The sequence below is a fragment of the Rhineura floridana genome, chromosome 1 (assembly GCF_030035675.1).
Source record: "Rhineura floridana isolate rRhiFlo1 chromosome 1, rRhiFlo1.hap2, whole genome shotgun sequence".
Classification (NCBI taxonomy): Eukaryota; Metazoa; Chordata; class Lepidosauria; order Squamata; family Rhineuridae; genus Rhineura; species Rhineura floridana.
In genome coordinates this window covers 170,137,517-170,159,298 of record NC_084480.1, presented here as the reverse complement: position 1 = coordinate 170,159,298, position 21,782 = coordinate 170,137,517, and the positions used below count along the sequence as shown (strand labels likewise).

Below are 21,782 nucleotides of genomic sequence, written 5' to 3'. Positions count from 1 at the left end.
GCAAAGGAAGAGGGAGGGGAGGGCAGGTTTGATTATTTGCATGCTTATAGTTCAATGGTATTTACTCCCGTGCAATCATGCTTAAGATAGGTAAAACTGACCATAGGGAGGGGGCAGGGGAAGGAGGGGATTGGAATGGGGAGGGAGGGGCAAGAGGGAGGAGATAAGAGGGAGGAGAAGGGAGGGTGGGTTTGATCATTTGCATACCTTTGAGTTCAGTGGGATTTATTTCTGTGCAATCATGTTTGAAAATGGAAATGGACTGCCTTCAAGTCGATCCTGACTTATGGTGAACCTATGAATAGGGTTTTCATGGTAAACGGTATTCAGAGGTGGTTTTACCATTGCCTCCCTCTGAGGTTGAGAAGCAGTGACTGGCTCAAGGTCATCCAGTGAGCTTCATGGCTGTGTGGGGATTCAAACCCTGGTCTCCCAGGACGTAGTCCAACATTGACCCATGGGAGGGGCAGGGAGGGGAGGGGAGGGAAGGGCGGGAGGAGGGAGGGGAGGGGAGGGAAGGGCGGGAGGAGATTGGGTGGGTGGGCACTGGGCAGAAGGGAAGCCGCTTACCTTTCCAAAAGGAAAACATTGTGAACAGTATCACTGCTTTTCAGCGTTTCCCTCACCTTTTTATTCTACAGCAGGCACATGTAGCCTCCTACCCAAATTTAAACCAAAGCTGTCCCTGGCCACATCCACAGCAGGACTTTATTTCACTTTGGACAGTCATGGCTTCTCTCAAAGAATCCTAGGAAGTGTAGTTAATGTAGAGTGCTGAGAGTTGCTAGGAGAGGCCTTGTTCCCCTCACAGACCTTCAATCGGAGTGGCTGACTGTTAAACCACTCTGGCCACTGAAGCTGTGTCAGGGGAACAGGAGTCTCCTCTCAGCACCTTTCACAAACTACAGTTCCCAGGATTCTTTGAGGGAAGCCATGACTGTCTCAAGTGAAATCAAAGTCTGGTGTGGGTATGGCCCCCTGATTAGCCAAGCTCAGCAGCTGTGAGTCTGGCTTTTACAACACTGACAGCTGGTTTTTACAGATCATTGGGTTCAAGCCAAAATTTCCAGGCATTTTTTAAACTTTTAAACTGCAGAAGATGGAGGTCAGAGTATGCTGCAAGGTCAGTAATAGGATTACAGGTACTCTGTGAACATGGCTGATTTTAATGAATTTCAACAGATTATGAGAACTCTGACAGAAAAAAATTCAAAAGGGCTCTCAGTTTTTTTCTCCCTTTTTAGACTTTGAACTCTCTATTCTCTCTGACTGTTTTGTGTATCACCATGAAAATTTACAGGGTTGTTAAGCAAGCGTTTCCGAGTTCAGGACTATACATTTTGTAAGGTTTTGGTTTGAAATGAGCTGATGGGAAGTATCAGAACGACGGCGCTGAAGTTGGTTCCTAGTTCCCAGTTCCTTATTTGCTTGAAACTTCAAAACACTAACAAAGAAGAAAAGTTGACAGCTACACCAACTTCAAGCCAGATTTAAAATGTCTCTGAACCTCAAAACATATGTTGGGGTACCCTGTGATCACTGTGATCGGGGGACTCTCCCCGTCAAGAGTAACAATACATTTATGCAATCAAAATCATCAGGCTTCTGAGATTATCATAAATACATATTGATGTCATAAAATCATAAAATATAAGTAACTAGGGGTGCCCACCCCAAAATCTGCTAGATTCTGCATATGCAGCAGGCAAGCAGACTAAAATTCTTCATTTGGGCACACAACTATTACTTTAAAAATGCTTTGCCAGGCAGCAATAAAGAAGCATGTTTGTTTGTCTGCAGTAAGAAGAGTTGTTTATACTGCAGTTATTAAAATGAGTAGAGCAGGATTGGGTGCTTATTGCTAAAGGGTGAAATAAAAACATAACTGAAAGTGATCTGAACAAATGGCTATCCTTTATTCTTTTAAAGCACTCACTATCCTCACAACCATAGTGACTATTTCTTCTTCTTTTTCTTAATTACTTGATGGCAAAGGATGAAAATAGCCCTAGAGGAATATAAATATTGCTGTGTACACTAGTGTTATGGGATTGAGGGATGAGATAGATGGTTTCTTTGTGTCCCCTTCAAGCCTGCAATCTTGTATCTGAAGTTGGGATATGCAAGCAGGAAACCTATACTACCGGACAGGCTAGTTTCATTTGTTAAGCTAGCCTGTAGGTTAATGGACTTATCAAATGGTCAATCCACATACCCAAAGGGAGCTATTGGAACTCCTTTCAGGGAGTGGCCGTCCTCCCCCATCACCTGGCTGGAGGCCCCCCCTTCCTGGAGCCAAGGTCAGGCTTGTGCCTTTTTTATTCTAGTCTGAAGAAAGGCTAGGAACTGGAGATACAGGCTTGCTTGGTCTGGACACCCAAAGCTATGGGCAATGAGGAGCATGATCTGATGGATTGATAATGCCGTGAAGCCCTTCATCTTAAACTCTGGTTGGAATATGTGTAAATAAAAAACCATATATCCTGTAAGACACAATAGTCTCTGTTGATCTTCTTTCCAAGAAAACAAAACTCTGGGTAAAGGCAGGAACCCCTGGAAGCCTTGCATCGCTTGGAAATTGGGGTGGTGTGCTACACTGGTGTCAGCAGCGGGACTGAATTTCCTGGAGGAAGTATTGGGAGTGAAGCGTACCTGATTCAAAATGGACGGGTATGGCTACTCTCAGCTTTTGCTTCTTTTAAAATCAAGAACTCTAGTATAAAGTAGTAACTTTTCCCCAAAGTTCTCATAACTGCCACTTCATCTACCAAGTCATCTCTGTTGGTTAGAATCAAGTCAAGGATAGCTGATCTTCTAGTTGCTTCCTCCACTTTCTGTAGGAGAAAGTTATCTCCAACAAGTGAGGAGTTTGTCTCCCAACAGATATTGGGGTAATTGAAATCTCCCATTACACCATGCCTTCTTGAAACACTGGCAATTTGCTTCTCTTTGACTGGGTGGTCAGTAGTAGCCTCCAACCACCATGTTCCTTTTATTGCTTGCCTCATTTATTTATTTATTATCATTATTTTTACCCCGCCCTTTTTCCAAAACTGGAACTCATGGCGGCTTCCAGATAAAAGCACACATATAATTAAAAACATACAAAAGTCTAGATTAAAATCACATTAAACTATTTACAGTATTAAAACCATTCTTACATACAGTTAAAATAATTCAAACTCAGTTTAAAATAATACAATTAGACAATAGCAATGCAGCTAAGCCAGACAGATAGCCTGGACCTAAAAATCTAGATACTTTTCGTGGGGCTACCAAACTCATCTTCCTGTATTTCTGTGCAGGGATATATATATATTATTTTTATCAGCTGATAAGCAAGAGGATTCCCTACTGCAGTTTGCTGCTCCTTTCTGAGAGGCCACTGTTTCTTTACAAAGGAGGAGGACAGGGAGAGAACCAGAACATGTGGCAGGGAGGCACACAATGTTTCCCCCAGCAGAGAAGCAACTGTGACAGAAGGGATCCTTTGTGAACCAAGGTAAGACACTTTTCAGTTTAGTTAGGTGCTGTTTGTAAAAGTGCAATGCTCAAGTGTTCACAGTATCTTTGCAAGGGAGGAAGATGAGGAGAAAATCAGAACAACCTGGCCACACCCCGATAACCCATCTTTGGCCATGCCCCCGTGACCCCTTCTTGGCCATGCCCCCATGCAGCTCCACCAGGTTCAGTGAGCACTAGCCACCACTTAGTAATACCTTGTCCTGTTAAACCCCACTCTTACAATCTGGAGACCGTAGCTATATGTTTCTGCTGAGCTCAGGTTGGCTGACAAGCTTGGCCAATAGATAGGCCACTCTAAAAATGAAAGTCTATAATCAGTAAATTGAATTAATGGTTTATTGCCAAGGACTTCAGTCTTGCATGGCACTACACTATCTTGCTCTATCTGATTGCACTTTGAAAGACCTATGCTATGAATTATCATAATGCAACTTTGTCCCCTGGTTTTACTTTGTCCTTACTCGGAATCACCTTGGTCTGAGACAATCACAGACGTTTCAAAGAAGACCATGATGGCTGTCTTAGCTTAGTTAGGCCAGAGAGAGAGTCTATCACTTTACTGACTAGAGGAAGCTAAGATTACTGCAGTTTACAGGCAGATGGAAAGACAATGCTCCATGTTGAGAGAGACAAAAGCCAACTCAGATCTTCTTTCCTGTCCAAGTCTCTGACTTGCCTTCTGCTCCTCTGCCTTTTGACGCTTCTCACTTTAGGTGAGAGAGTGTCATAACTTTGTGGCTGAAGTGATTAATTAGAGGCATCATAGGGTTGGGGGACATGTGTCGGACTACACATCTGCCCCCACAACAGCAGGGCTCAATAAGTGAAGTGTCATATTTTCCTACTCTCCTCTTCACCGCTCTAATCAACTGTGACACATAGACCAGCTGTTCAGAGATACACCCACCCCCTCTCCTGTCCCCAAAGGACTGATCATTTAAAACATGAGCCAGGATAATGAGTTGATGAAGTCTAGGTAAACTGTTAGCTGGGGAGAATTCTGTTAGTAACCTGAGAGTTGTATTGGTCAGAAAGGTGAGAAGACCCTGTCCGAAAGGCAAAGGAGGTTCTGCATGAGTGGAAGGGGAACTCTTGCCTTTTCAGCCTGTAAGAGAGGGAGACCAGAAAGAGTGCCAGCAGGGTCTGGTGTGGACCCCAACAGCTGTAAAAAGACACCCAGCTATATGAGAAGGCGTTGTATCTCTCTCTGCCAAAACTCACTCTTCAGGAAGAAAGAATTATTTTTCCTTGAGACTTTCTCATGCCACACACTACTAGAGCCCCACTTCCACACTCCACCTGGTGCAAGTAGAAATCCTAATTCCACAGACCGAATCTTTAAGCCAAGATGTTGCTAGGGTCCTTGTTTTCTCCTCCAAGTTACACAGGAAGTGGATTGGACTGTGAAGGACCAAGCCAAATTGTGTTTGCATTTTGACAGATTTGTAGGGGACGACTTCTCAGAGGAAGTCAGGTCTCATGCTCCCCTGGTGCATTCACTATAGTTGCTCAATTTCCCTGATTTAAAGATTGATAGAAATGTCTGTGGGCTATAGGTACGTTCTTAAACCGCAAGGATTTTTTTACCTATTAGTGAATTCATAGTTCTATTATAAAGACATTTTATACATTATATGCCTGCTTCCTCTTTCCACACCTCCAAATCATTCTGAGGGAGCCAATATTCTGTTCAAAGGCAGGGAAGACTGGCAGAGATGTGTAGAATTTTAAAACAATGGGGGCTATGAGGTGAGCCATTCCATACATTGAAGGGGATGTGACTTCCTACCTCAAGGGGATGAACCTGGGCTCCCATGTCACTGACATTAATAGTTAGGAGCATTCTAAGTCACATGGGTATTCTACTGTACGTTCAAATAATATTCTTTATCTTCCTTCCTTAAAACCAAGCAATGTGCATGCATGCATTAAATAGTATACTGTGACAGCTGCTGACAGCTGTAGAGTTGATTGCTTACTGATAGTACAGAATGCTTGACTGATGTCTCATCAGTGGGAGCTAATGATCAATGAGTCTGCAGACAGATGATGATGATGATGATGATGATGTATTAAATTTATATCCCGCCCTTCTTCTCAGTAGGAGCCCAGGGTGGCAATAATTTCAGAATAATAATTAATTTTCTAGTTTTTGGAATTAAATGCCCATCAGCTTGGACGTGATACCCTCCAGCTGAGGGGAAGGAATTGAGAAACAGGAAATGGCACTTTAAATTGAAACAGAGAGAGTTGGAGTTTGCTGGAAAGGGATGCTACCCTGTTGAAGGGATGCACGAATTGGTCTGGGGGGGAGGGGTGTATTGTCCATTGCAGTAGTGCCTGTTTGTCACCACTTACATTCTTTTGTATATTATATTCCGGCTCTGGGTCGACTGGGAAGGCCTCGGTCCGGGCAGATGGCCTGCCGCCCTCGTATGGCGGCAGGTGTTACAGGCCCTGGGCAGCAGCTATTGCTGTAAACCACCCAGAAACCTTCTGCTATGGGGTGGTATATAAATGTAATAAATAATAATAATAAATAATAATAATATTCTAAAGCTATTCTGTGTCTCCAGTGGTAAAGTGCAGTACTACCCCTGGAATGCCTCACCAACTTGGAAGTTTGGAGCATGTAAATACTTATAGTGTTTCTCATCAAAGTCAAGAGGATCTGGAAACTTCCATAGTTTCTGAGTGAGAGGTTTCTGTCACCCCACTCTATATAGGAATTGAGAAAACTGAGCAAGCAGAGTGATGTGGGCTGTCAAACAGCAGGGCAATAATAACCTCATTATTACCTCAGAGATGCTAGGGCTGCCGACGCAGCAGCCCTTCTGCTGACCACACTGCTGCTGGACAGTTTGCAATGTCCGTAATTACAAGAGAGGCTCCTGCTGCACACCTTGCTTCTCATTAGCTCCCTGCTGCCATGCCACTTGGGCAGATGAGAAGGACTCCAGGCTGCATTACTGTAACGTGCTCTATGTGGGGCTACCCGTGAGGTTGGTCCGGAAGCTGCAGCTGGTGCAAAATGCAGCGGTGAGACTGCTCACTGGGGCAGGATATCATCAACATGTCACCCCTCTGCTGAAAGAATTGCACTGGCTGCCCATTTCCTGCCAGGCTAAGTTCAAAGTTCTAGTTTTGTGTAAAAAGCCCTATACAGCTTGGGACCAGGATACGTGAAAGACTGTCTTATTCCTTATGTACCCAGTCAATCGCTGTGCTCTGCGGGTGAGGGCCTCCTGTAGATACCATCTTATGAGGAGGTCCATTCCGCACAACATAGGAAACAGACCTTTAGTGTAGTGTCACCTATCCTTTGGAATTCCTTCCCCATAAATATTAGACAGGTGCCATCTCTGTTATCTTTTTGGTGCCTACTGAAGACCTTCCTCTTTCAACGAGCCTTTTAAGTAGAGACTTTATCCCAGTCTGTGTCTGTGTTGGAATTGCTTTTTAATATGTTTTTAAACCTTTTTGTTTTTAAAAAAGGATGTTTTTAAAGCTTTCTAAAAATGCTTTAAAAGATGTTTTAATATATTTTCAGGTCTGTTTTTATGAAGTTTTAGTGTTTTAGTTTGCCATCCTGGGCTCCTACTGGGAGGAAGGGTGGGATATAAATCTAATAAATTAATAAATAATTGTAATATTTTGTCCCTCAGGAAAGGAGCCCATTGTTCAAATCTGTATGTAATCAAACTAGTTATAGAGTGAATACCACCACCTCTCTCCACAAAACAAGATCCCATCACCATATGACTCATACTAGGTATAGAAAACGAAGAGTGGCACCTCCCTGATCTGATCCAATTGGATTCTGCTTTGAAGCTTTTACTTTTGAGTCTATAAAAACTCCAGGCTTCACAGTAAAATTGTTATGAGCTCTAGTTACCCACTTGCTGAATCACTTGTGTGGGTTCTGGCTCCCCAGATCCACTCTGCTGATGCGGAATAATCACAGCTTGGAAAAGTTACTTTTTTGAACTACAACTCCCATCAGCCTCAGCCAGCATGGCCACTGGATTGGGCTGATGGGAGTTGTAGTTCAAAAAAAGTAACTTTTCCAAGCTCTGCGACTTGCTGAATCAGTTAGGCAGCCAGAACTCAGAGATCTGACCTCCCTGCTTTTCCTTGACTGTCTCTGGTTTCCTGCTTGCTGCATCTGCATCAAAAGTCCACTACAGTTCCTGCTTCCCCTGGATCCTTGGTTAGTTGAAGGAGAGATCCAAGAAGCCATTTTCAGGGTTTCTTCCTGTTTGCTGCATTTGCAGTTTTCCTACCTGACCCAGGAGTTTCACACACCCCTTCTTCAGGATTGCCCACCAGGGCTAGGAAAGGTACATCTTGCTCCTTTTCTGTCTTCTGGAGGTCCTTACCCTGTAAACCGTAGACTCCACATCTGTTCCCTCTGCCTGTCTTTTCGTGTGTGACTGTGTTTCAGAAGCCCCTCTTTGGGCCTTCCTGCCCAGCTGCTCACAACTGAGACCTAGACTGCAAAGTGAGCCATGAGAGAGAGCAGACTAGTTGTGTCTCTGTGCTGAACTCACCCCACCACTCCATCTCCACTTTTGCCTTCATATGTGTGCATATTCTTTCTTTCTTTATTATTTGATCCATATCCCACCCTTCCTCCCAGCAGGAGCCCAGGGTTAGGGTATTGGGGTTGCCAGGTCAGAAGCATCCCAAACCCTGAGATTTCAAGGGTGGGCCCTAGTAATGTCACAGGGGCAGGACCGATTGTTGTCATTAAGCATGATACATTAAGCATCAATCACAGTTGCTTGGCGCATACAATTCAAGCAAAAACATTTCTCTGATTGGAAATGAAGAAAGCTTAGCTAAAAGATGCAGCCTGAGTGGGAAACATTTAATCTAGCCTACTTGCTTCTGGCAAGAAGGGTTTAAGTGCCCTCAGACCAGGCCTGTCACCAGAAGGCCATAGTAGGAAGATGGGAGCAGTCAAAGAGTAAAGATGAATGCCCTGAGGGCTCCAATTCTAAACACACTTACTAAGCCCCATAGAACTCAATAGGACTTACTTCTGAGTAGATATGGTTTGGATTCTGCTGTTGGTAAAGCTTGACTAGGGATCCTCCGCAAAGATATCCATATCCAAGCAGGGTTGGAATGTCGTGCCCTTACCTGACCTGGGGGCTGCAGTTAGTGCAGAATTCTGTGGCACGATTGCTGACACGAGTGAGACCCTATCAGCACATAATGCCTCTGCACCGATTGCCGATTTGCTACCAGGCAAAAACAGCCTGGTAAAGGTCATCCATCAGGGCTCCGAAGGCCAATTGAGTCCTGTAACCAGGCCTGAACCCAGACTGGGATGGGTCAAGATAATCTGTTTCATCCAAGAGTATTTGCAATTGCTGTGCCACAACCCTCTCTTGCAATTCTCCCTTCCCCATGCACAACTTTTAAAGATACAGAAGACCTCCTGGTTGCCAGGCCCTCCAAGAGGTCTTCTGTAGCTTTAAAAGTTGTGCAGGGGGAAGGGAGAATTTAACCTTGTGCTTTTTCCCATTAGTGTTGAGAAAACCTGCACTCAGCTGAATGTTCTCCTCTTAAAGATGCAGAGTCATTCTCAGGCCCTGAGCCTGGCAACCCTATATAGGATACAATTAGGTAAGAGAAGGTCTGGTTGCAGCTGTAGCAATTTGTGGGCGGGAGGGGGGAGAGAAAAAATATGACCCTTTATAGTACAAAGATCCATCTATCTGGTTAAGGCAAGTAAAATGTGATGCATGTAATACAAGGACTGACCTGCGATCCAGTACTTGTCTACTCAGAAGTAAGTCCCATTGGGTTTAATGGGACTTACTCCCAGGCGGGTATGTATTGTGTACACACTTACCTGGGAGTAAGTCCCACTGAACCCAATAAAGCTTACTTCTGAGTAGACATGTATTGCATTGCAGCCTTAGTTTCCTTTTTCCACATTTTAATTCTGCTTTCTGTGTCTTCACAAGAGCCCTGCGAGGTAGGTTAGGCTGAGAGTTAGGGACTGGTCCAAGGCAATAAATAAGCAAAAACAATGATGAGTAAAAATTTAAAATGTGAAAATGCTCATGCTCAGAGTATTTTTGTCGGTCTTTGTCAAGGCTTTGTGCATGGGTTTCATGTCTGCATCTGGAGGGCCAAAGGGTCCTCAACACACCTGATCTGAGCTTCCGGCCAGCCCATTTTATAAAGTTTTTACACTACTGGTTTTAACTGCTGTCAGCAATATGTTGAGCGTTATTTCAAATTGTTCTGATGTAGTTTTATTATTGTGAGCCACCCTCGGCAACCTCTGGGGAGAGAGGGTGGGTTGTAAATTTGAAATAAAAATAAAATGAAAGCACTAAGAGGGATGCTTTCTGTGCTTCAAGGTTGCCCGAGAGACTGCAACCTGCACTGGATTCCTGCATCGAGCAGGGGGTTGGACTCGATGGCCTTACAGGCCCCTTCCAACTCTACGATTCTATGACATTAAAGTCTTTATTAGTTCATCTGCAGATTCTAATCAGGGCATCTAACTAGTTTGCTGTCAAAGGAGCAAAGACTTACGGTATGGATCACGTTTTATATTTTAGCATTACATAAAACCGTGTTGATCCAGCAGCTCAAGTTAGGCAAAGCATAAGAGGGCTCTTAATACAGGGCGATCTTAAGAGAGAGGGGATGGGCCTTTTAATGCCAGGAATGGGTGGGTCACCTTTCATAGAACCAGAAGAGTAGAGTTGGAAGGGGCCTATAAGGCCATCAAGTCCAACCCCCTGCTCAATGCAGGAATCCAAATCAAAGCATTACCAACAGATTCTTCTCTTCTCCAGGCTAAACATGCCCAGTTCTTTCTTTGTTTCCAGTCCCCTGATCATCCTTGTAGCCCTCCTCTGAATCTGTTCCAATTTGTCTGCAACCTTCTTGAAGTGCGGAGACCAGAACTGGGCGCAGTATTCAAGATGAGGCCTAACCAGTGCTGAATAGAGGGGAACTAATACTTCACGCGATTTGGAAACTATACTTCTGTTAGTGCAGCATTTGCCTTTTTTGCAGCCACATCACACTGTTGGCTCATTGAGCTTGTGATCAAGGACAATTCCAAGATCCTTCTCACGCGTTGTATCGCTGAGCCAAGTATCTCCCATCTTATAACTGTGCATTTGGTTTCTTTTTCCTAAGGTTTCTTAACCTTTGGGCGCTTCCTTTTCTTTCCCACCATCATTCCTCCATCTTGATGATCCCTTGTTTCTCTCTCTCTCCTCCCCAGAGCTGGCTTTCCCACCAACAGCCAACGTATTTTATGCCGTGAACAGCACGTGCCTGGACTTCATGCTCCGACCAGGCAGCCAGTGCAATTCTTTCAGCAGTGGGTTGACATGTTGGCGATACTCTGCCCCAGTGAGCAGTCTCGCCGCCGCATTTTGCAGCAGCTGCCGCTTCTGGACGGGTCTCAAGGGCAGCCCCACAGAGAGTGCATTACCGTAATCCAGCCTGGAGGTTACCAGTGTGTGGACAACAGTGGTCAGGGTATCTCGGTCCAGAAAAGCCACAATTGTCTTGCCAGCCTAAGCTGGTAAAAGGCACTCCTAGCCACTGAGGTCACCTGGGCCTCTAGTGACAAAGATGGATCCAGGAGCAACCCCAGACTATGGACCTGCTCTTTCAGAGGGAGTATGACCTCATATCAGACTTAGTGTGCTAAATGATCTCAATTTGATTCCTAGACAGAGCAAAAGCACCTCCATTCAAAGTTCCTCGTAGTGGCTAGGACACCATTTTGAATTAAGGGGGGGTTGAAAGTATGCCTATAAATGCCCCCATTACTCACACACTGACTGGTGTTATCAGTCCTCCTGGTTGACACAAGGGACCTTTGAAGAGTGAATAGAAAGCACTACTGAAAATTGGCAATCTTTTCATCAAAGGAATCAAATGTGGAAGACCACGACTGAAAGTAAACCGCAAAGTTTTATTAAAAGGGTAAATATAGGTGAAGAGAGCAATCGAGATGCCCACAGGGCAAGTCAGCCACCACCCGCATCCACATCCCATCACTCATGCTGGCTGGGGTGAAGGTAAAGTTAGTCCTTCCTTAATTTATGATGACAATCCAAAAAATTTAGACTCGTTGCTTTCTTCCACCACATTACACCCAAAGATCTTTCCATTTCCGTATCACAACCAGGTCACAAACTCCAGGAACTGCAAAAATTAAACCAAAATTCTATATTCCAGGAGAGGCTTGTAAAAGTTCAGAGACACGTTAGGGAGTATAGGATTGAATTAGACAATTGTTCCATCTAGCTCAGTATTGTCCACACTGACTGGCAGAGTCTCTCCAGGATTACAGTCTTTTCCAGAATTTCCTGGAGATTCAGAGTGGGACCTTCTGTGTACAAACCAGCTGCTCTGCCACTGAGCTACAGCCCTTCCCCTGAACGGTTCTCTCCTTCAGCTTGTTTGTAAATAAGAATAGGTGGGAAATGGGGATGACGCTGTTCTCTCGGCCCCGTTGGAGCTGCTGTCAGCCATCTGTCAGCCATCCAGGCGCCCATCTTCAAAGTAAGACATAGGCCCCATAACTGGGTTTTTATCAAAACTTATATGGTAGAAACAACAATCCTCACATTCAGCTATTCTTAGCCAGCACCTTTCCTGATCTGCCAGCCTTTGGCCTAGGCATAGTGATCCCTATTTGGCTTTAATCATAGAATAAGTGGACCTGCTCCTTCTGAACACTGCCTCTGAATGCTGAAAACCATTCCCAGAAGCAGGGAAGGGATGAGGACCCCGTGAGAGTCCAAGAGATCAAATATGGAACAGCAAGACCCAGCTACCCCTGAAGCAGGACTTGGGACATGATGTCATTAAGACTGAGAGCCATGGGGAAGAATTCTCGGGGGGAAACATGCAGAAGATCTTGGGGGAGAATCCATTCAGCTCAGATGTGCAGCACCAGTTCTGGCATTTCCGCTACCAGGAGGCTGAGGGCCCCCGAGAGGCTTGCAACCGACTCCACCTTCTTTGTCGTGAGTGGCTGAAGCCAGAGCAACACTCGAAGAACCAGATCCTGGACCTGGTGATCCCAGAGCAGTTCCTGGCTGTCCTGCCCCAGAGATGGAGAGCTGGGTGAGGGAGTGTGGGGCCAAGACCAGTTCCCAGGCAGCGGCCCTGGCCGAAGGTTTCCTCCTGAGCCGGGCAGAGGACGAGAAGCAGGAAGAGCAGCAGGTGAGAGGGCTTCATCCGGACCAGGGTCAGCCAACATGGTGCCTTCCAGATGTTGTTGAAGTAAATGTCCTATAATATAATCACTGGCCATTCATCACATTGCCTAGTGCTGATGCAGGCTGGAGTCCAGCAACCTCTGGAGGGCACCACCTTGGCTACCCCTGATACCCAATACCCCCCTGGGTTCTGCCTCTGTTAGTCCTCTTCTCATCCTGCTCCCCGTTATATGACTTGAGTTCTTATTATGCTGTTTCAGGAAAAGCCTCTCTATGCAGAAATAGGAACTGATTTCCCTGTGGCAGAGAGGACTCCATCGGGCACCAGGCAGAGGCTGCTGGGTAAGGATGAATGGGACGTATCTCCATTTGGTCTGTCTCCATTGATTTTGACTCCAGTACTCTTGTCTCGAGCCTGTTCCACACCTCAGAAATGCTCCTACTTACAATCATAATTTTGTACGTGGGAACCAGCACTTTGATTTGTGGCCAAGAGCTCAAATGAGGAGAGATATTTTATCACACAACTGAAACATAAACATAAATACCTGAAACTCACTCCACTGATAAGACCCTTGTGCAGTTAGACCTATATGGTTTATCCTCTGAGAATACCATATACTAATTGGGCCCATTTTCTTTCTCACAGGTGATGGAATGATGTCAGCAAGACCTAATAAGTCATCTCCCCTTTCTGGTGGAGGAGAAGTTGTTGCTATCGCCCCAGATCAGGTAGGGGGAAGACTGAGAAGGGGGAGAGGCTGGGGGCAGCCTGGGTGCCTCACTGTCCCTGGGTTTGAATGAATTTCCCTCCAACTCTTTGCGTCTCCCAAAGCCATCCTCAACAAAAGCTGTGAATGCCATTTAAGAAGGTTTCTGTCCTTAGAACAATATCAGCCACCTCACCTTAACAACATTTTGCATGTAGGTGGCAGATAATCTTTATGCTTTCTGTGATGACAAAATGTATTTTTTTTCTTTTAGGATGCAGTGTCTGGAGGATGCGGCTGTGCAGTTCACGGAAGAGGAGTGGGCTTTGCTGAATCCTGACCAGAGAGCTCTGCATAGCGAAGTCATGGAGGTGATTTCTGGGACTCTGTCCTATCTTGGTAAGGCCCCCTGTTTGGTCATAATTTGTTATGTACCTTCAAGTCATTCACAACTTATTCCAACCTTATGAATCAGCGACCTCCAATAGCATCAGTCATGAACCACCCTGTTCAGATCTTGTAAGTTCAGGTCTGTGGCTTCCTTTATGGAATCAATCCATCTCTTGTTTGGCCTTCCTCTTTTTCTATTCTCTTCTTTCCCCCTCCTCCCAACATTATTGTCTTTTCTATTGAATCATGTCTTCTCATTATGTGTCCAAAGTATGATAACCTCAGTTTCATCATGTTAGATTCTAATGATAATTCTGCTTTAATTTGTTCTAACACCCAATTATTTGTCTTTTTCACAGTCCATGGTATCGGTCGTAATATCTGTTTTCAGATTCCACATTTCTAGATTTAATGAACATGAATATTCTGATGTAGTGCCACCTATTTCAACTGGGATTCTTAATTTTCTGCAGATAACCTTGAATGGACAGCCATCAATTCTCTGTGAACACAGATCTCTAGTTATGTCCTTCTAAAACAATGGTCCAATTCGCTGGAATTTTTCACTAAAATGTTTCCCCAAGTGCTAACAGAGCATATCCGAGCTTTATTTGAGTTTCTACTATAGCCCACGAGGTGCAGCATTTGGCATTCTGGACTTTGGGAAGACACATCCAAAGCTTCCCTCTTAGTTTATCTTTTCTCCTAGAAAGTGTGGCAGAGTGGTGGCAGTGCATCATGCAATTTTGGGGAGCACTGAACACAGCTGGCCAGCTGCCGCCCCTCCCTCCCTCACTAGTCCCGCCTCCCTGCCGCGCTTTATGCCTTGACGGCCACCTTGGCCTGCGCCTTCTGAAACTCCTGCTGCAGCCGCGCCTGCATCTCCCGCAGCTGCTCCGACTGCTTGTCGTATTCCTGCATCTGCGCCTCGTACCGCTTGCTGCAACGACACCATGCAGGGGGGGAGTCAGGGGCTGGGCCTTTGCCCACAGCCAGAGAGCACCAGGATCGTCCCTGGGGGAGTCAGGGCAGGAAACGCCAAGCCCTGCACACTTCCATGGGGCAAGAGCACAGGCCTCTTTCTCTCCTCCCGAACCCTGCAGAGAATCAGCTCTTCCATTCAGCTGCTGTCCATCCCGGGAACAAAAAAGAAACACGGCAACACCCAGGGAGAAGGTGTGAAGAAGGCCCTGTTTGGAGACAGGCCATAGCTCAGCATTTGGGGGGTGCCACACTACCTACCCCAGCCTAGCCCAAGTACGTTCCCTACAGTGACCAACCAGACACCTCTGCAAAGGGCATCAAGGCAACATCCCTCCCCTGTGCTTTACCCCTTAGCAAGCGGGATTCAGAGGTAGACTGCCTCTGGACTGGGGAGCCCTATTTAACTACCATGGCTAAGAACCGAAGAGCAGGGTTTGATAATCTGAAAGAACAGGGCATGTTTAGCCTGGAGAAGAGAAGACTGAGGGGAGATATGATAGCCCTCTTCAAGTTGCTGAATCCTGACCTCCATGACTTCGCTATGCAGAGCTCTCTGGTCAGGATTCAGCAAAGCCCACTCCTCTTCCGTAAACTGCACAGCCACATCCTCCAAAGACACTGCATCCTAAAAGAAAAACAATACAATTGCAGCTTTTCTGGACCGGGATACCCTGACCACTGTTGTCCACACACTGGTAACCTCCAGGCTGGATTACTGTAATGCACTGTATGTGGGGCTGCCCTTGAGGCTGGTCCGGAAGCTTCAGCTGGTGCAAGATGCGGCGGCGAGACTGCTCACTGGGGCAGGGTATCGCCAACATGTCACCCCACTGCTGAAAGAATTGCACTGGCTGCCCGGTTGGAGCATGAAGTCCAGGCACGTGCTGTTCACAGCATAAAATACGTTGGCTGTTGGCAGGAAAGCCAGCTCTGGGGAGGAGAGAGAGAGAAACAAGGGATCATCAAGACGGAGGAATGATGGTGGGAAAGAAAAGGGCCTCTTTGGAGTAATATTTCAAGAAGGTCTCTTCCTGCTCCACTGTCCTAGCCAAACTTCTCAAAGGGGACACTTCTCCTGGCTTACTGATGGCCTCAAACCTCTCATTAGGTTCTCTTTCATAGCCCGCTGACCTCTTTGGACAAACCTCTCAAAACAGTATCTTTTTCTGACACATTTGAGGAGGGGACTCTCCGAGCCTGGCTGATCTCTTGCCGTGGTGGCAGGAGCGACTGAGATCATAGAATCATAGGATAGTAGAGTTGGAAGAAGCCCATAAGGCCATCAAGTCCAACCCCCTGCTCAATGCAGGAATCCAAATCAAAGCATTCCCAACAGATGGCTGTCCAGTTGCCTCTTGAATGCCTCCAGTGTCGGAAAGCCCACTACCTCGCTAGGTCATTGGTTCCATTGTCGTATGGCTCTATCAGGAAATTTTTCCTGATGTCCGGTTGAAATCTGGCTTCGTGCAACATGAGCCCATTATTCCGTGTCCTGCACTCTGGCACAATCGAGAAGAGATCCTGGCCCTACTCTGTGTGACAACCTTTCATGTACTTGAAGAGGGCTATCATATCTCCCCTCAGTCTTCTCTTCTCCAGGCTAAACATGCCCAGTTCTTTCAGATTATCAAACCCTGCTCCTCGATTCTTAGCCATGGTAGTTAAATAGGGCTCCCCAGTCCAGAGGCAGTCTACCTCTGAATCCTGCTTGCTAAGGGGTAAAGCACAGGGGAGGGATGTTGCCTTGATGCCCTTTGCAGAGGCGTCTGGTTGGTCACTGTAGGCCTAGAACATACTTATTGGGCTAGGCTGGGGTAGGTAGTGTGGCACCCCCCAACAGCTGTACCACTGAGCTATGGCCTGTCTCCAAACGGGGCCTTCTTCACACCTTCCCCCTGGGTGTTGCCCTGTTCCTTTTTTGTTCCCGGGATGGACAGCAGCTGAATGGAAGAGCCGATTCTCTGCAGGGTTCGGGAGGAGAGAAAGAGGCCTGTGCTCTTGCCCCATGGAAGTGTGCAGGGCATGGCGTTTCCTGCCCTGACTCCCCCAGGGATGATCCTGGTGCTCTCTGGCTGTGGGCAAAGGCCCAGCCCCTGACCTTGCATGGTGTCGTTGCAGCAAGCGGTACAAGGCGCAGATGCAGGAATACGACAAGCAGTTGGAGCAGCAGCGGGAGACGCTGGCACGGCTGCAGCAGGAGTTCCAGAACGCGCAGGCCAAGGTGGCCGTCAAGGAATAAAGCGTGCGGGGGGGAGGTGGGACTGGGGAGGGAGGGAGGGAGGGGCAGCAGCTGGCCAGCTGTGTTCAGCGCTCCCCCAAATTGCATGATGCACTGCCACCACTCTGCCACACTTTCTAGGAGAAAAGATAAACTAAGCTTTGGATGTGTCTTCCCAAAATCCAGAATGCCAAATGTTGCACCTCGTGGGCTACAGTAGAAACTCAAATAAAGCTTGGATATGCTCTGTTAGCACTTGGGGAAACATTTTAGTGAAAAATTCCAGCGAATTGGACCATTGTTTTAGAAGGACATAACTAGAGATCTGTGTTCACAGAGAATTGATGGCTGTCCATTCAAGGTTATCTGCAGAAGATTAAGAATCCCAGTTGAAATAGGTGGCAATACATCAGAATATTCATGTTCATTAAATCTAGAAATGTGGAATTTGAAAACAGATATTAAGACCGATACCATGGACTGTGAAAAAGACAAATGTTAGAACAAATTAAAGCCAGGCCCAGCCTCCAAGAGGTCTTCTGTATCTTAAAATGTTGTGCAGGGGGAAGGGAGAATTCCATCTTGTGGTTTTTCCCATTACAGTGTTGAGAAAACCTGCACTGGGCTGAATGTTCTCCTCTTAAAGATGCAGAGTCATTCTCAGGCCCTGAGCCTGGCAACCCTATATAGGATATAATTAGGCAAGATAAGGTCTGGTTGCAGCTGTACCAATTTGTGGGCGGGAGGGGGGAGAGAAAAAATATGACCCTTTATAGTACAAAGATGCATCAATCTGGTGATGCATGTAATACAAGGACTGACCTGCAATCCAGTACTTGTCTGCTCAGAAGTAAGTCCCATTGGGTTTAATGGGACTTACTCCCAGGTGAGTATGTATTGTGTACACACTTACCTGGGAGTAAGTCCCATTGAAACCAATAAAGCTTACTTCTGAGTAGACAAGTACTGGATTGCAGGTCAGTCCTTGTATTACATGCATCACCAGATTGATGCATCTTTGTACTATAAAGGGTCATATTTTTTCTCTCCCCCCTCCCGCCCACAAATTGGTACAGTTGCAACCAGACCTTATCTTGCCTACAACTACTTCTGAGTAGTTTATCTATTGCATAAACCGTAGACTCCACATCTGTTCCCTCTGCCTGTCTTTTTGTGTGTGACTGTGTTTCAGAAGCCCCTCTTTGGGCCTTCCTGCCCAGCTGCTCACAACTGAGACCTAGTCTGCAAAGAGAACCATGAGAGAGAGCAGGCTAGTGTGTCTCTGTGCTGAACTCACCCCACCACTCCATCTCCACTTTTGCCTTCATATGTGTGCATATTCTTTATTTATTTATTATTTGATCCATATCCCACCCTTCCTCCCAGCAGGAGTCCAGGGTTAGGGTATTGAGGTTGCCAGGTCAGAAGCATCCCATCCCTGAGATTTCAAGGGTGGGCCCTAGTGATGTCACAGGGGCAGGCCCAATTGATGTCATTGAGATCCAAGAAGCTATTTTCAGGGTTTCTTCCTGTTTGCTTCATTTGCAGTTTTCCTACCTGACCCAGGAGTTTCACACACCCCTTCTTCAGGATTGCCCACCAGGGCTAGGAAAGGTACATCTTGCTCCTTTTCTGTCTTCTGGAGGTCCTTACCCTGTAAACCGTAGACTCCACATCTGCTTCCTCTGCCTGTCTTTTTGTGTGTGACTGTGTTTCAGAAGCCCCTCTTTGGGCCTTCCTGCTCAGCTGCTCACAACTGAGACCTAGACTGCAAAGTGAGCCATGAGAGAGAGCAGACTAGTTGTGTCTCTGTGCTGAACTCACCCCACCACTCCATCTCCACTTTTGCCTTCATATGTGTGCATATTCTTTATTAATTTATTTATAAGCCCAGGGTTAGGGTATTGGGGTTGCCAGGTCAGAAGCATCCCAAACCCTGAGATTTCAAGGGTGGGCCCTAGTAATGTCACAGGGGCAGGCCCAATTGATGTCATTAAGCATGATACATTAAGCATCAACCACAGTTGCTTGGCACATACAATTCAAACAAAAACATTTCTCTGATTGGAAATGAAGAAATCTTAGCTAAAAGATGGAGCCTGAGTAGGAAACGTTTAATCTAGCCTACTTGCTTCTGGCAAGAAGGGTTTAAGTGCCCTCAGAACAGGCCAGTCACCAGAAGGCCATAGTAGGAAGAAAGGAGCCTAGCGTCGTGGAGGTGTTAGATGACAGCAGTCAAAGAGTAAAGATGGATGCTCCTGAGGGCTCCAATTCTAAACACTTACTAAGCCCCACAGAACTCAATAGGACTTACATCCTTGTAGATATGGTTTGGATTGTGCTGTTGGTAAAGCTTGACTAGGGATCCTCCGCAAAGATATCCATATCCAAGCAGGGTTGGAATGCCCTGCCCCTCCCTGACCTGGGGGTTGCAGTTAGTGCAGAATTCTGTGGCACGATTGCTGACACGAGTGAGCAACTATCAGCACATAATACCTCTGCACCGATTGCTGATTTGCTACCAGGCAAAAACAACCTGGTAAAGGTCATCCATCAGGGCTCTCAAGGCCAATTCAGTCCTGTAACCAGACCTGAACCCAGACTGGGATGGGTCAAGATAATCTGTTTCATCCAAGAGTATTTGCCAGACTGTGGAATCCAGAGCCCGGCTGCTGGATCAAGCCAAAGGGGCATCATCTAGTCCACCATCCTGTTCTCAAAGTGGCCAACCAGATGCCTCTTCTAGGAAGCCCACAAGCGGGACCCAAGTGCAACAGCAACTCTCCCCACTTGTGATTCCAGCAATCAAAATCATGTTGCAATCAGCAACCACAGTGTGCTTTTATGAAGCTCAGCCAAAGGATGACAATGTCAGCCTGGTTTTTAAAATGGCACTGGAGCCTTCATGATATGAAGGGACACGACAGAAAATCAGGGCGACATCAAGTCATGGTAGGACAGAGAGCAACAGGAGCCCTTGCATGAACATCCCAGGGAACGTCAAAATAAAATGCAAACAGTATTATAAAATGGGGGAGGGGGAGGGAATCCCCTGGCCAAATTTTAAAAGGGAAACTTTTAAATATCATGTACACACAGCAAGAGACATTTTATGATTCTATGAAAAGACATTTAAACTGGTTATAGATCAAGGCTTCATGTGAGCCACATGCACTTCTGAAGCCTGTTTTCAATGCCTAAAATAGGTGAAGTACATCAAAGATTGTCCCCTGAGGTCCTTTGACCGCAGTAACCCCAAGGGGGTGTCTTTGCTTCCGAGAACAGTCTCAATTTCCTGAGCCACTGCTTCCTGGGCAACACTCACTTTCCCAGGGTTAGTTTATACCTAACGCCAACCCTAGAAGGTAGAAGTCAACCACATTGACCACATTTTGAAGTCAACCACATTGACCGCACTAATGTACTATTGTGGATCTGGCAGCCCCTTGTCAGATCAGGATAGCAGGCTAATAATTGGAAATTTAAGTGGATTGCCAATTTGGACACTGCTGTTTCCTGCATGGGAGCCTATCCTGAAGTGCTCTAAGAAGGAAACTCTGTATAGATTTATCTTTTCCTTGTTTTAAACTGTTGCATCTTTGAGCCATTTCTAATAATGCCTCCGTGATGCCAAAACAGTGCACTGGGCCTGTAGTACCTTTGGAACTTGGGGGGGGGGAAACACTCCAGGACTCTGGTTCTTCACCTCTCCTTCGTCCTCTCCCCCTTCCTCTGCTCTCCAATGGCTTCAGTTCCAGGTCGGAGGTCAAGCTTGGTCGGTCGGACAGCCTGAAGGGCCGGGAGGAGCTCAAGAGGTTTCGGAAAGCAGAGAATGTGCCTGGCTCCCGGAGCGACGTGGACATGGACACCCGGCTTCACCAGTCAGCATCCTCTTCTGCGTCTCGCCTCTATGCCAGGTGAAGAAGTGAATCATGTTGTTGTTGGTGGTGGTGGTGAAAGTGAATTAAAGTCTGCTATATTCTATACTGATCATTCCAACAATACCTTCTGAACGTTCCCCTTTCTGCATATCTGTTCTGTGTCAGACATCCTTCTAGAAGCTGCTTATCACGTCTAATCTTTGGCATAACAGTTCTGTGCCAGACTCAACAAAGCCATCCTGAAATAGGGAGAAAAGCCGTCCTAGCAGCCCTTCAGTTAAAGCATGCAGCTTTTGTCTTCATGGGATGCCCCCTCACCCTCCTCTTCTTCCTCCACTTGTTTACACACATACACACACATAATACTGGGTGCAAGGGAAAGGGGGAGGGATCAGTGAGATCTGTGAATGTCCTCTACCACCAAGCCTTCAGATGTACATGGGAAACTGCTTTATACTGAGTCAGACTATTGGTCCATATTGTTTAGTATTATCTACATTGACTATCAGCAGCTCTCCAGGGTTCCAGATGGAGTCTCTGCCAGCTCTGTGGGATATTATGGGACGTTGAGTTTGGGACCTTTTGCATGCAAAGCATCTGCTCTGCTGCTGAGCCACAACTCTTCCACATATAGGGAAAAGTTGGGGCCAAATCCTCAGTAACGTGGAGCCTATGTAGACATAATGAGGTTGAGATGGAGACATGGCAGTTGGAGCAAGGCTATTGTCACCTCCTCCATGCATTTGTCTATACACCCAACATACATGTGCACAATGCATATAACTGACAAGGCAGAAAGCAAATAATACAATGAAAGTGTAAGTATGAATGGTTGCAAGGAAATTTTAGTGATGAG

The 21,782-nt window shown here is 46.2% G+C and overlaps 1 long non-coding RNA gene across 1 annotated transcript; it reads left to right on the top strand.

Moving 5' to 3' along the window:
- Positions 1-2,589: 2,589 nt before the first annotated feature.
- Positions 2,590-21,460, top strand: LOC133364589 (uncharacterized). Its single transcript, XR_009757985.1, has 8 exons — positions 2,590-2,670; positions 3,306-3,502; positions 10,787-12,747; positions 13,004-13,085; positions 13,393-13,475; positions 13,728-13,852; positions 18,594-18,659; positions 20,798-21,460. It is a non-coding gene; the product is annotated as an uncharacterized LOC133364589 (long non-coding RNA).
- The last annotated feature ends 322 nt before the right edge of the window (positions 21,461-21,782 follow it).